General features: G+C 41.0%; 1 protein-coding gene across 1 annotated transcript in view; it reads right to left on the reverse strand.

Annotated features, from left to right (window-relative positions):
* The window catches only part of ITGA2 (integrin subunit alpha 2), a 108,728-nt gene that overhangs the window by 76,908 nt on the left and 15,176 nt on the right, over nucleotides 1-16,644 (reverse strand). The gene's annotated exons all lie outside the window — the stretch shown is intronic.

Below are 16,644 nucleotides of genomic sequence, written 5' to 3' on the forward strand. Positions count from 1 at the left end.
GCTGACTACATCAAAGGAGGTTAAAAACATACACACACACACACACACACAGCTGCTTGAAAATTGTTTCATTTCTTTCAGAAGGGATCACTTTTGAGGATGAAAATGTAGGGAAAGGGGTCATATGTTTTATTCCAGCAGGAACTGCAGAAGTGGTTTCGCTTTTTGATGTTTCTTTCTGAATACTTGAGAAACAATATTCACTTTCAAAAACAACAAAGGCCCTGATAGGATAAAACCTGGATAGATCTTTTTGAAAAACCTTGTTTTTGATAGAAAGAAAAGAGGGAAAGAGTCGGGTTGATGAAGACCAGCCTCTCTGACACTGATGGCATTGACACTGGCTGTACTGCATTCTGGAGAAAGAAGGTAGTGTGGACCTTAATGTTCTCTATAGACATGGGATGGGGTTTCCCAGGTGGCGCTAGTGGTAAAGAATGCGCCTGCCAGTGCAGGAAACATAAGAGACGTGGGTTCGATTCCTGGGTCGGGAAGATCCCCTGGAGAAGGAAATGACAGTATTCTTGCCTGGAGAATCCCCATGGACAGAGGAGCCTGGCGGGCTACAGTCCATGGGGTTGCAAAGAGTCAGACATGACTGAATCAACTTAGCACATAGAGATGGGAACAGGCTTCAAGCTGTTTGAGATCAGTAGTTATCTTTGCAGACACTGAAGGCAATGTGAGTTCTTCAAAACTGACATCAACTATGTCAACTGTCAACTGATAACTATGAGTCTTCACAAAGGAATACCCTACTTTCTGGGCAACACTGAAAGTGCATTATTGTTTCCGGCATTGAAAGGATGGAGAAAAAGGTCTGGCTCTCCTGTTGTGCCCTTGTACTTCGGGAGCAGATTCTGAAATGTGCTCCGAAGAAATAACGAGGTCAGTGATGAAGCTTTGAGTGAAAGTAGCTGACGGCCCTCTTCACATGCCAAAGTCATTCCACCACAGGTGTGTTCACTCAAGAGTGCACAGCTCATTACTGGCTATTTTTTCGAAATAATGTGCTGTCAGGAAGAGAAGGACAAATAATTTTCAAACACTCTAAAGCAAACACTACACAGCTTTACATTTGCAAATTTTCTCTTTAATATCATTTTTTCAAATACACCACTCCATTATCCTTTGCAGGAAATTAAATGCAAGGGAAAATAACAGTATTGGAAGCAGAGAACCAGAACTGACATTCAGACTACTGGTGTTTCCAATCAAGAGTTTAACTTTGCCCCATAGTACAGAACTCAGTAAATCTTATTTAAATATGTTACAAATTATCTAACAAATCAGTAAAAGCTTGGGGAGGTAATGCAAACTGTCCCCTCTTTTAAAATATCTAATTCTGGAAAAGCTACATATGGAGATAGATAGATATAGATATAGATATGAAATGACCTCATTTTCCCCCCATTAATTAGACATTGGCAGATCATGTCATGCCATGAAATCATGATAGGCTCCATTTTATCACCTAGCAGTTAAATTTTACTACATATATGTATACATATATGTGTGCATATACACTTATGTATATACTATGTATATACATACATACATGAACATGTATTAGTTCAGTTCAGTTTAGTCCCTCAGTCATATCCGACTCTTTGAGACCCCATGGACTACAGCACCCCAGGCCTCCCTGTCCATCACCAACTCCCAGAGTCTACCCAAACTCATGTTCATTGAGTTAGTGATGTCATCCAACTATCCCATCCTCTGTCATCCCCTTCTCCTCCTGCCTCAATCTTTCCTAGCATCAGGGTCTTTACAAATGAGTCACCTCTTTGCATTAGGTGGCCAAAGTATTGGAGTTTCAGCTTCAACATCAGTCCTTCTACACCCAGGACTGATTTCCTTTAGGATGGACTGGTTGGATCTGCTGGCAATCCAAGGGACTCTCAAGAGTCTTCTCCAACACCACAGTTCAAAAGCATCAATTTTTCGGTGCTCAGCTTTCTTTATAGTCCAACTCTCACATCCATACATGACCACTGGAAAAACCATAGCCTTGACTAGATGGATCTTTGTTGGAAAAGTAATCTCTCTGCTCTTGAATATGCTATCTAGGTTGGTCATAACTTTCCTTCCAAGGAGTAAGCGTCTTTTACTTTCATGGCTGCAATCACCATCTGCAGTGATTTTGGAGCCCAGAAAAATAAAGTCTGACACTGTTTACACTTTTTCCCCAACTATTTGCCATAAAGTGATGGGACCAGATGCCATGATCTTCGTTTTCTGAATGTTGAGCTTTAAGCCAACTTTTTCACTCTCCTCTTTCACTTTCATCAAGAGGTTCTTTAGTTCTTCTTCACTTTCTGCCATAAGGGTGGTGTCATCTGCATACCTGAGGTTATTGATATTTCTCCCGGCAATCTTGATTCCAGTTTGTGCTTCACCCAGCCCAGTGTTTCTCATGATGTACTCTGCATAGAAGTTAAATAAACACAGTGACAATATACAGCCTTGAAGTACTCTTTTTCCTATTTGGAACCAGTCTGTTGTTCCATGTCCAGTTCTAACTGTTGCTTCCTGACCTGCATACAGATTTCTCAAGAGGCAGGTCAGGTGGTCTGGTATTCCCATCTCTTTCAGAATTTTCCACAGTTTATCGTGATCCACACAGTCAAAGGCTTTGGCATAGTCAATAAAGCAGAAGTAGATGTTTTTCTGGAACTCTCTTGCTTTTTCCATGATCCAGCGGATGTTGGCAATTTGATCTTTGGTTCCTCTGGCTTTTCTAAAACCAGCTTGAACATCTGGAAGTTCACGGTTCACGTGTTGCTGAAGCCTGGCTTGGAGAATTTTGAGCATTACTTTACCAGCGTGTGAGATGAGTGCAATTGTGCAGTAGTTTGAGCATTCTTTGGCATTGCCTTTCTTTGGAATTGGAATGAAAACTGATCTTTTCCAGTCCTGTGGCCACTGCTGAGTTTTCCAAATTTGCTGGCATATTGAGTGCAGAAGTTTCACAGCATCATGTTTTAGGATTTGAAATAGCTCAACTGGAATTCCATCACCTCCACTAGCTTTGTTTGTAGTGATGCTTCCTAAGGCCCACTTGACTTCACATTCCAGGATGTCTGGCTCTAGGTGAGTGATCACACCATCATGATTATCTTACACACATACATAAAATATTAGTTAAAAATGTAAATCATATCATCTTTCTGCTTAAAATACCCCCAATGTCTGAGAATAAAATCTAATTTCCTTACAACAGTTTCAAAAGTCCTTCATGATCTGGCCCCTATGTATCTGGTGACTTTCACTTTTCACCACCCTCTCCAATCACTGTATTCCAGCCACAATGGCTCTCCTTCTGTCCCTTGAACACATCCAGTTCACTCTGCTTATGGCCTTTGGAGCATCCAGACCCACTGCCTACAGCACTTTTCTCAACTCAGTATTTATGTCCTGCCATCTATCCATCACTCAGATCTTTGCTCAAATAGGTCTCTGCTATCCTTGTAGAGACTGCCCCTGACTCATCCACCAGTTTACATCCTCCTCGATCATTATGCTACTATCACAGCACTTACCATCCGAAATGACCTTGTGTATCTGCATTGTTTTGTCTCTGTTTGCCTACTAAAACCTAAGCAACTTGAGTCCAGACCTTATTTCTTTTATTCACTCTTATTTTCTCAGCACCTAGGATAATATTTGTTGTATAAAGTAAATTTTTAATGAATATGTTATTTGATGATGATATGGAATATAGGCAAAATTAAGAGAAGAAAGATAATTCATAATCATATCATTCTAATGCAAGTACAGGTAATTTGGATATACTATTTCCTTCTAATATTTTTTCCAATATTTAAACCATAATGTATATTCCCTTTTGTAGCCTACTATTTCTTAATGCTTATGTTGGTCTGCCTACGTCAGAATCATCTTGATTCATTTGATCCCCACAACAACACTGTGAAACAGCAAAACTAGGGAGGTTATTAGAGGTTAGACACCTTTCTTGTTCACTGTCACTCAACTGGTGGCTGAGAGCTGAGTCTTGGTCTGGCTCATCATATCAACCCTATAGTCCAGAATTTCTACTCGTAAATAGTCTGCTCCTTTTTCTCACAAAACAAGATCTTCTCCATCACAATGCCTTCATCCCACTGATCTTAAATCTCTTCTTACCTGATACATCAATCCCTCCCTGAACAGCCTGCCCCTTTTGATTAATTAAGTCTCTCTGTTCTCTACACTTTTTTCAAATATATATTTACAACTCACTATGTCACCATTTCATACTTAGCCTATGATAGCTAATTAGCTTTTAGAAATTTAATGTAAGTATTCTAATTCAATGTCTATTTCCTCTTTACAATCCCACAGCTTATAGTAATGTGTTCCTATGTCTGTCATAACTTAACTGAATCATATGGAAAATGACAACCTACTTGGTTCATCCTGTTTCCTTACATCCTAAATATGCCCATATGCTAAGAAATGAATCATTCAAAAATATTTCTCCAATTCCTTTGTGTTAGGCATTTTCCTAAGTCTTGGGGACAGAAGCTTTTTAACTTATGTGCAGAGTATATCATGCAAAATGCTGGGCTGGATGAAGCACAAGCTGGAATCAAGATTGCCAGAAGAAATATCAATAACCTCAGATACGCAGGTAACACCACCTTTACAGCAGAAAGTGAATAAGAACTAAAGAGCCTCTTGATGAAAATGAAAGAGAAGAGTGAAAAAGTTGGCTTAAAACTCAACGTTCAAAAAACTAAGATCATGGCATCCAGTCCCATCACTTCATGGGAAATAGATGGGGAAACAATGGAAACAGTGACAGACTTTATTTTCTTGGGCTTCAAAATCACTGCAGATAGTGACTGCAGCCATGAAATTAAGACGCTTGCTCCTTGGAAGGAAAGTTATGACCAACCTAGACAACATATTAAAAAACAGAGACATTACTTTGCCAACAAAGGTCCATCTAGTCAAGGCTATGGTTTTTCCAGTAGTCATGTATGAATGTGAGAGTTGGACTGTAATGAAACCTGAGTGCTGAAGAATTGATGCTTTTGAACTGTGGTGTTGGAGAAGACTCTTGAGAGTCCCTTGGACTGCAAGCAGATCCAACCAGTCCATCCTAAAGGAAATCAGTCCTGGGTGTTCATTAGAAGGAGATGTTGAAGCTGAAGCTCCAATACTTTGGCCACCTGATGTGAAGAATTGACTCATTTGAAAAGACCCTGATCCTGGGAAAGACTGAAGGTGGGAGGAGAAGGAGAAAACAGGATGAGATGGTTGGATGGCATCACCGACTCAATGGACATGAGTTTGAGTAAACTCTAAGAGTTGGTGATGGACAGGGAGGCCTGGGGTGCTGTAGTCCATGGGGTCTCAAAGAGTTGGACACGACTGAACGACTGAACTGACCTAGGGACAGAAGCAAAGAACCAAACAAACAAGACCTCTGCTGTCATTGAGCTTCCATTCTTGTAACTGGAATAAGAAATAAAAAATTATATTATCATGGGATAAGTATTAAATTTCAGAAAGCTACAAAGAACCTTGACCCAAGAGTTAAGAAGAGGATAAATCTAATTTGAAGGCTTTATTCATAGAAGAGGTGGCAATCTATATGGACCTTAGAGGATGAGCTGGAATTCACTACACAAAGAGGAAGACCACAGTCATTTGAGGCCTAAGGAACATCCTGCTGAGTACTATGGGGACATGAAACAGAAGAGAATGGAGACAGTGAAAAAGTGGCCCAGCAAGTCACAGATTATTAATTTATACATTCCAGGTCTATATTAGATGTAGTGAGTTTCAAGGTCACGTCATCACCCAGAGTGTAACTCTTCCCTCCTGTCCTCATGTGTATGCTTGTGAATGCAGGAAGTACTTATCCAAGGTGACCTTGCTGTGTATTTGTTGACAGTAACCAAGTCCAAGTATTCAGTGAATCTCACCCATTCTTATTGTAAAAATAAGCAATGCATGGTCCTGGACGGTTAACTAATTTCCTCTCTGCTCACAATTGAAGGGGGTCTTTCATTCTTGATTATAACCTGGCTTGTTGTCATTTTAATATCCACAGGCAAACCAGATAGTTAAGCACACATTGATTAATGCAAACTTCTTTTTACTTCCACTCATTTAAAAATTTTATAGCACCTCCTGTCTAGAGAGTTCCTGCTCATCTCTGAAATAGATTTCTGGGAAACTTTAATAATTTAAGAATTAGTTTCAGCAAATATGGAGTTCATTCTCCCACTTTATTCTGAAAACTGATTTTAAATCATAAGATTACAGACGAGATACAGTTAACCCAGTTTTGTTCTCAAAATCTGGTGAGGCTCAGAAAGAACAAAATCTTTTGAAAACAAGGGCAGAAATAAATGTATTAAACAAAACATGTCATTCTATATTTAGCAACAAAATTTTGGGGGGAAGTGTCGACATCTGTACCATTGTCAGAGCTTAATGACAAATATTTGCCGTAGAAGAAGGAGAGTAATTTGTGTAGCTACTGCGAAGTTTAAGAATATATGTTGAAGGGCAGATGGGGCTGGCTTTTCATGGAACATATTCATTTGCAAAAAGATCCAGAGAGATAAAGGGAAAAATTCATGTTAACAGATTTAAGACTGAAAGCAAGAGGTAGAATTGGACAGAGAGGAGTATTTTAAATTAGGACTTTCTTAAGGCATTCTGGCCCATTCCACAGATGCATGCTGGTATTTGAGGGGAGGAAACACCTCTGTTAAATAGTTAACAAAAATATAAGAACTCTTTCAGATATAAAATAAGTCAAGGGGATGTAAGGTACAGCTTGGTGACTATAGTTAATAATACTGTATTGTGTATTTGAAGATGTATAAGGGAATAGACCTTAAAAGTTATCATCACAAGAAGAAAAATATATAATTACGTGTGGTAAGAGAGCTTCCCTGGGGGACCAGCAGTAAAGAATCCACCTGCAATTCAGGTGATGTGGGTCAGGAAGATCCCCTGGAGGAGGCAATGGCAAACCACTCCAATACTCTTGCCTGGGAAATCCTATGGACAGAGGAGCCTGGCAGGCTACAGTCCATGGGGTTGCAAAGAGTCGGACATAACTTAGAGACTAAACAACAACAACAACAATAGATGTTAACTAGATTTACTGCGGCAACCATTTGGCTAATATACATGTATCAAATCACTGTGTTGAAAACAACTCAGTCAAAAAATGTAAAGATAGAAATAGACATTTCTCTAAAGAAGATATATCTTCCAAAGAAGATAATAAAAAAACATATGAAAAGATGCTAAACATCCACTAATTATTAGAGAAATGAAAATCAAAATTACAATGAGGTATCATATCAATCAGAGAAGGCAATGGCAACCCATTCCAGTACTCTTGCCTGGAGAATCCCAGGGACAGAGGAGCCTAGTAGGCTACAGTCCATGGGGTCGCTGACTTGGACACAACTGAGCAACTTCACTTTCAATTTTCACTTCCATGCATTGGAGAAGGAAATGGCAACCCACTCCAGTACTCTTGCCTGGAGAATCCCAGGGACGGGGGAGCCTGGTGGGCTGCCGTCTACAGGGTCGCACAGAGTCAGACACGACTGAAGTGACTTAGCAGCAGCATCATACCAATCAGAATGGCCATCATCAAAAAATCCACAAACAATTATCTGGAGAGGATGCGGAGGAAAGGAAACCCTCTGAGATCAACAACCAACTGTTGTTGGGAATGTAAATTGGTACAACCACTATAGAGAACAGTATGGAGGTTCCTTAGAAAACGAAAATTAGAACTACCATAACTATCATATAACCCAGTGATCCCATTTCTGGGCATATATCCCTGAGAAAATTATAATTCAAAATGATACACACAGCCCGATGTTCACTGCAGTACTATTTACAATTTTCAAGACATGAAAACAACCTAAACATCCACTGACAGATGAATGAATAAAGAAAATGTGATACTTACACACAATGGAATATTACTCAGCCACAAAAAGAATAAAATAACTGCCATTTGTAGCAGTCTGGATGGACCCAGAGATTATCATACAAGTGAAGTAAGTCCGACAGAGAAAGGCAAATATCGTATGATATTACTTATATATGGAATTTAATAAAAATGATACAAATAAACTTATTTACAAAACAGAAAACAACTCACAGATCTCAAAATCAAACTTACAGTTACCCAAGAGAAAATGTGGCCAGGGGGGAGTGATAAATTAGGAGATTGGGATTAATTTATACACACTGTGCTTTGCTATGCTGTGCTAAGTTGCTTCAGTTGTGTGACTTTTTGCAACCCTAAGGACTATAGCCCACCAGGCTTCTCTGAACATGGGATTTCCAGGCAAGAGTACTGGAGTGGGTTGCCGTGCCCTACCTCCAGGGGATCTTCCCGACCCCGGGGTCAAACCTGCATCTCCTGCAGTGGCAGGCAGGTTCTTTACCACTAGTGCTACCTGGGAAGCACCAACATATAAATACTACTATATATAAAACAGATACCTAATAAGGACTCACCGTACAGCACAGGGAACTCTACTCAATGTTCTGTAATAACCTACATGAAAAAGAACCTGAAAATATATATATATATATTTGCATAACTGATTTACTTTGCTGTAACAAAGAAACACTGTAAGTCAAGTATATTCCAATAAAATTTTTTTTAAAAATCACTGCACTGTACATTTGAAGCTAATATTATATGTCAATTACATCTCAATAAAAAATAAAATCCACATTACTCATATATATGAACTCCAAGGCCTGCATCTCTGTTAAAGTGCCAGCACAGGGTGTCACTGCTCTGAGGGCATGGAGCACACCTCTCCCCTATGCCTGGTGGACTGGTCCTCAGAAGCTGCAGAGGTATTGGTGGAAGCAGGGGCACAGGGCAGTGAGCTGAGCATTGCAAGGACAGCAGAAAGGTGCAGCTGTCACCAAGATATAGAGAACCTCTCTTAGGGGACAGCAAAGGTTCCCAGGAGAACTGGGCTGAAGAGTCCAGGAGAAACTCTTTCATCTAGATCAGGGATGAAACTCCAGGTATGGTCTATCTTAGGGTAGATTTCTCCCAATTTGGGGTCTATTAACCTCAAAAATAAGTTCTCTGGTTCTGAAAAAGGATGGTATAAAAATCTGTGATAGAACTTTCCATTTAAAGGGAGAGATTCGAAGGAATAAAAGAGTCAATGGTACCAAGAAAGTTTAACATAGCAGGTCAAATTCTATTAGGTTTTAAGGTCTGAAAATAACCCTCTATTGCTCAAGGCTCCATCCTCTGGGCCTGCAATAGCTCTACTAGCCTCTGCTTCTCTTTTCCCTTCAGTCCGAGAGTAGCATTTCTGCTGAGACAACATTTCTGTAAACCTTGTAGGTCTCTTGTGTATGTCATGGGGATCTGTGCCATTAGACAAGAGGGCTCTCCACAGACCTTTCCTGGATACCTCTCTCTCACTTCCTGGCCTCTGTGAGATGGTTGAGAGGATCCAGGAATCACACGCCGAGTCCATTCAGCAAAACATTTCCCTACCACACCCTTGGCCTTCTCTTTAGAGCACACTCTCTTAACAATCAGTCTCCTAATGTTTGCTTTTTAAAACAACTATGGATATAGGTTGAGAATTTCTTAAATCATTAAGTACTGTTCTTTTTTAAAATTAATTCATTTATTTTTGGCTGCTCTGGGTCTTCATTGCTGCGCGGGCTTCTCTAGTTGCAGCGAGCAGGGGCTACTCTCTAGCTGTGGTGTGCGGCCGTCTCATGGTGGTGGCTTCTCTTGTGGAGCACGGGATCTAGAGTGCACAGGCTTCTGCAGCTGAGGCACAGAGTCTCAGTAACTGTGGCTCAGGCTTAGTCGCCCTGCTGCATGTGGAGTCTTCCTGAACAGGGATCAAACCCATGTCTCCAGCATTGGCTGGTAGATTCTTAACCACTGGACCACCAGGGAAATCCAGTGCTGTTCTTTTTTGTTTAATACTTTCCTCAATTTATCTTTTCTCTTGCACTTCACTACATTCAACAAGGGAAAAAGGCAGGCTGCCCCTTCAACATTTTGCTCGGAAATCTCCTCAGCTAAATGTCTAAGTTCATTGCTTGAAAACTTCCCACACAACAGTAGGACACATTCAGACCAAACTTTCTGCCACTATAAAACCGGGGTCACCTTTCCTCCAGTTTCCAGCAATACATCCTCATTTCCTTCTGAGCCCTCACTGCAAGTGGCTTTGATGTTCATGTTCCTACCAACATCTTCCATACAGCAACCTTCAAAGCCTCGGGTTCAAAGCCTCTCTGTCTAAATAAGGTAATATTCACAGATTTGGGAGATTGGGATGTAGAAATATCTTTGGGGGGACTACCATTCAACTCAATACAGTGGGTCTGCCAGTAATGCAAAGTCCAGACGGAGGTCTGCCTGCGTTGTGTTTGTAGTGAGAAGCCTTGAGGGCGAGGTGATCTCACTCTCCAGGACAAAGAAAGGGTGTGCTGACTTCTTGCTGTAAAACAGCAGGTCACCAAACTTACTTTTCCTCTCTCGTAATGCAGCCTACTGAGTGTGCAGGCTTCCCTTTGGACCCCCTCCCGTGGCCCTCGTGAGCCTTCATGGGGAAGTACAAGGGGAACTGGTGTAAACATGCTCGCGCTGCCTGCTGTGCTGTGAGTAATAAAGTCCTTGCTCTCTAACTCAGGAATCTCATGTCATCTGTCAGCGTCCATGAAACGGCAATGGGCTAATGTATTAACTTGTACATAGGATAAAATCAAAGAGCAGGCCTGTCAGAGTAGAGAAGAAACACTCCCCGGTCTGTATACTGAGGACTGAATGACAATGAAAATGGGTATCTCCTGGGGATTCGGACAAATCTTAGGGGAGCAATGTATTTTCCTACAAGGGTGGAATAGGGATTCAAAAGAAGTATCTTTCAATTTTAAGAAGCAAAGGGGCTCCAGCTGCTGTCTGGGCAATGATTTCATAATTTGTTCTGCTTTGTAATTTTATGGCCACTTTTTTTTTAATGGTGTGTGCACCTATCATTTATGTCATAACTACTCTGCTGCTGCTGCTAAGTCACTTCAGTCATGTCCAACTCTGTGCGACCCCATAGACAGCAGCCCACCAGGCTCCGCTGTCCCTGGGATTTTCCAGGCAAGAACACTGGAGTGGGTTGCCATTTCCTTTTTCAGTGCATGAAAGTGAAAAGTGAAAATGAGTCACTCAGTCATGTCCGACTCTTCTCGACCCCATGGACTGCAGCCTACCAGGCTCCTCCATGCATGGGATTTTCCAGGCAAGATTACTGGAGTGGGTTGCCACTGCCTTCTCCGAATTACTCTGCATTCATGTTAAAAAAAAATATGTGTATCACTTCCCTGCAGAAATGAATGTATCACTATGCAGTTAAGTTTTAGGGGTTCAGGTTCTGTCCATTGGATTTCTTGGTAGGAATGCTGGAGTGGGTTGGCATTTCCTTCTCCCGGGGAACTTCCCCACCCAGGACTCCACCCCTCATCTCCTGCATTGCAGGCAGATTCTTTACTATGTGAGATAATAGGAAGCCCACTTATCTTAAAAGATAGCCACAATTGTCTTAAAGCCACTAGCTTTTAAGTGTATTTAAAGTGTGGTGTTCAGAGAGGGCAGTGGCACCTCGCTCCAGTGCTTTTGCCTGGAAAGTCCCATGGATGGAGGAGCCTGGTAGGCTGCAGTCCATGGGGTTGCTGGGAGTCAGACACGACTTCACTTTCACTTTCACTTTTCACTTTCATGCATTGGAGAAGGGGGTGGCAGCCCACTCCAGTATTCTTGCCTGGAGAATTCCAGGGACAGGGGAGCCTGCTGGGCTGCCGTCTATGGGGTCTCACAGAGTCGGACACGACTGAAGCGACTTAGCAGCAGCAGCAGAATGGATGAGTTATATCTTCCTCAAATTCCCACATTGAAACCCTAATTCCTAATGTAACTATATATGAAGATAGGACCTTTAAGGAGGCATCAACAATTGGGTTGGGCTTCCTGGGTGGTTCAGTGGTAAAGAATCTGCCTGCAATACAGGAGCCACAGGAGATGCAGGTTCAATTTCTGGGTCGGGAAGATCCCCTGGAGTAGGAAATGGCAACCTACTCCAGTATTCTTGGAAAATTCCATGGACAGATGAGCCTGGTGGGCTACACTCCACAAGGAGTTAGACATGACTGAAGCGACTTAGCAGAGTTTGCTATGGCAGGCACTGCACCATCCATCCCAGCCAATAATTGGGTAAAAAGAGATCATAAAGATGGGAACCTAATTTTATAGGACCGGTGTTCATTTAAGAAGAGGAAGAGACACTAGATCTCTCATTCTCCACGTACATACAGAGGAAAGGTCACATGAGGATGCAGCCAGAAGTCTATAAGCCAGGAAGAGCAGCATCACCAGAAACCAACCCTAAGGATCCCTTGATCTTGGAATATTAATACGATCTCCAGAACCATGAGAAAATAAATTCCTGTTGCTAAAGCCACCCATTCAGGTATATCTTGTTATGGCAGCAACTATAGCAGACTAAGACAGGGGGAAATAGGATTATATTGATATCAGACATTTTCAATTTACTATGCTGTGTTTCAAAGACAAGCATGTCAATATACAGATGCACATATACAAGAGAGATATATACTAATTCAAGTTATATCTTTTAAAGTTCATATTTTGTACAAAAAAAAACAAGTCATTTTTTTGTGACAAAGTAAGCATATCAAGTATCAGGGTATTGTGGCACATTGTTAGGTGATTTTGATGTCCTTTTACAATTCTTGACCTTGCAGGCAATTAACATCTTCAAAAGTCTATAGCAATTGCTTCTTAAGTCCGTTTATTATGACTTAGCGCTTCCTAACAACTCAATAAATTCTCTTTTTTTCACAATGATGTTGGAGGATGAGCTGCTATCTGGCAGACTCACTGGCTCCCAGTGGCCGAGAGGATGGGGTGAAGAACTGGGGTACCAGCTCATCAATTCACTTTCTATTTTAACATTAAACTCCTTTTATGTGAAAGGAGAAACTCCTGTATCTTCCTTTCCCTCCTCAGAACAGCATTTGTGTCCATTTAGCAAGTCAGAGCCTGTAGAATAGCTTGCTCATTAACACGATATGCCTGACACATCTCGAGGCCATGTATGGAGACAATAGACACAAGTGAGGTTAGTTTTTCTTTTGTTATATCTCTGTTCACAGGCCATTTCTCATTCTAGCCTGCAAACTCTTCTTCTAAGTCACTATTTGCATCTCTTATTGTGATGTACTATCTTGAAATGTTATACTGGTCTCCCGTGTAAGCTTTGTCTCAATAGTTACATAATCGTTGCCTCCCCATCCTGTCTGACCTCACCTCCTATCCTATCTTTTTAGCTCACTCACCTGACTCTTTCTTAAACTCACCCTGACATTTGTCCTTTTTGTTTTGTCCCTTCTGCATGGAACCCTGTTCCCAGAGAGCTTTCTGTTTCTGCATCAAACATCAATCAGAGCTGCCTTTCCTCATCACCTGTGGTGGTCAGCAGGTTCCCAGTGGTCCCCATCTCCTGCTCTCGTGCTTTTGTGTGATCCTCTTCCCTTGAGGGCAGGATCTGTGACTTCAAACCAATTGAAATGAAGATTTGAAATGTAGAATAAAATATCATAGAGTATTACTTTTGTATTTACATGACATAGAATTATAACTTCTATCTTGCTAGCAGATGTTATCATTTGTTGACAAAGCAGAGAGGCCCAGAGGGCAAGGAACAGAAGGAAGCCTTCAGCTGAGAACCAATGGGGAACTGAGGCACTCGGTTAACAGCCCCAGACAAGATTAATTCTGCCAACAATTAAAAATGAACAGAAGTGGATCCTTCCTCAGTTAAGCATTCAGATGAGACCCCTGCCCCTTAAGCCAGCACCTTTGACTGCAGTCTTATGAGAGATTCTGAAGCAGAGGATCCAAGTGAAGCCATGCCCAAATTCCTGACTCACCCAAATGATAAGGCAATAAATGTATATTAAGTTGCCCTAGGTATGGTAATTTGTTATATAGCAAAAGATATAATCGCAAGTTAAAAATAACTTTCCATTTCCCACTACCTGCGCAGCATTTTCAGATCCCCTTACTGTGATATTTTTTTTTCTTAATAGAGCTTTATCTCATATGTTATATAAAAATATTTATCTTTTTCATTTGTCTGCCAACCTTAGTAGAATCTGTATTTGAAGAGTTAAGTTTTATAGGGGTTGACACTTCAACAATTTGAGGCAGAATGTCTCCATAGGAAAAAAATTTAAAAATTGTAGAACACATTCAGATATAATATTTATAATAAGAAAAGTAATCCTAGCAAGCTAGTTTTAAAAACTGAAAAATATTTTTAAAAAACCATACATTTTACTGATTGCCTGACATATTCCTGTAATACATTTTGCCTTGGCTCTACATCTTTTGATCACCTCTTCACTTGATAACTTTATAAAATTGTATTCTCTTAAACGTATTTCATTTTTTTGGGCATGGTAAGTTGAAGGTTTAAAATTATTATTATTTACAGTTAAAAAAGTTTCTTTCATTTCCATAATACCTTATTTGTAATGTCATGTAAATACTCATGATTGTCATCCAGTATCTTTGTGTGTGTGCGTGTGTGTGTATGCACGCACTAGTTACTCAGTCGTCTGACTCTTTGTGACCCCAAGGACTGTAGCCCATCAGGCTCCTCGGTCAATGGGATTCTCCAGGCAAGAATACTGGAATGAGTTGTCATTTCCTCCTCCAGGGCATAGTCCCAACCCAGGGATCAAACCTGGGTCACCTGCATTGCAGGCAGATTCTTTACCATCTGAGCCAGCAGGGAAGCCCCCCAATATCATACAGGAGCTATAATATTTCAAGGCACTTCAAATTTTCTTTTACAGGGATTAATCCAGACACTTTTTGAACTGATGATATTTATGAACCAGTTTGTTGTTAATGTCTTTGTTAGGGTATGGAAGAGACAATGATCTGAATACTGATACTTAAGCTCCACTTGTTTTATCTGCCTTTGTTCCTAAAAGTAGATGCTTTACCTGTTCTGTTCAGTGTTATATTTGCCAGTACTTGGAGTATCTACATGATTGTAGATCAATAAAAACCAGTTGAATTAACAGAATGACTGCTGATCGTTTCACCTTTCCAACTAACAATAAGTTATGCATCAGTTCAGTTCAGTTCGGTCACTCAGTCACGTATGACTCTTTGGGAACCGTGGACTGCAGCACACCAGGCCTCTCTGTCCATCACCAACTACCAGAGTTTACTCAAACTCATGTTCATTGAGTCAGTGATGCCATCCAGCCATCTCATCCTCTGTCGTCCCCTTCTCCTCTCGCCTTCAATCTTTCCCAGCATCAGGGTCTTTTCAAATAAGTCAGCTCTTCGCATCAGGGGGCCAAAGTATTGGAGTTTCGGCTTCAACATCAGTCCTTCCAATGAATATTCAGGACTGATTTCCTTTAGAATGGACTGGTTGGATCTCCTCGCAGTCCAAGGGACTCTCAAGAGTCTTCTCCAACACCATAGTTCAAAAGCATCATTTCTTTGGTGCTCAGCTTTCTTTATAGTCCAATTCTCACATCCATACATGACTACTGGAAAAACCATAGCCTTGACTAGATAGACCTTTATTGGCAAAGTAATGTCTCTGCTTTTTAATATGTTGTCTAGGTTGGTTATACAGAGAAGGCGATGGCACCCCACTCCAGTACTCTTGCCTGGAAAATCCCATGGACAGAGGAGCCTGGTGGGCTGCAGTCCATGGGGTCGCTAAGAGTCGGACACGACTAAGCAACTTCACTTTCACTTTTCATTTTCATGCATTGGAGAAGGAAATGGCAACCCACTCCAGTGTTCTTGCCTGGAGAATCCCAGGGACGGGGGAGCCTGGTGGGCTGCCATCTATGGGGTCGCACAGAGTCAGACATGACTGAAGTGACTTAGCAGCAGCAGCAGCAGGTTGGTCATAACTTTTCTCCCAAGGAGTAAGGGTTTTTTAATTTCATGGCTGCAGACACCATCTGCAGTGATTTTGGAGCCCCCCCAAAATAAAGTCTGTTACTGTTTCCACTGTTTCCCCATCTATTTGCCACAAAGTGATGGGTCCGCATGCCATGATCTTTATTTTCTGAATGCTGAGCTTTAAGCCAACTTTTTTCACTCTCCTCTTTGACTTTCATCAAGAGGCTCTTAAGTTCTTTTTCATTTTCTGCCATAAGGGTTGTATCATCTGCATATCTGAGGTTATTGATATTTCTCCCAGCAATCTTGATTCAAGCTTGTGCTTCATTCAGCTCAGCATTTCTCATGATGTACTCTGCATATAAGTTAAATAAGCACTATGACAATATACAGCCTTGACATACTCCTTTTCCTATTTGGAACCAGTTAGAACTGGACATGGAACACAGACTGGTTCCAAATAGGAAGAAGTTATGCATACAATGGGAGATAAGTAAAGACCTGGTTCATTAACAAATATAAGTTCTAGACTAATTCAAAGAAAGATGCTTGAATTCACGTTACTGAAAAGATACATTTTGAGATACAGTCCTCCTTCTGAGAAGGATTAAAAGATAGATTAACACATGTGT

This window comes from Bos javanicus, chromosome 20 (assembly GCF_032452875.1).
Source record: "Bos javanicus breed banteng chromosome 20, ARS-OSU_banteng_1.0, whole genome shotgun sequence".
Taxonomy (NCBI): Eukaryota; Metazoa; Chordata; class Mammalia; order Artiodactyla; family Bovidae; genus Bos; species Bos javanicus.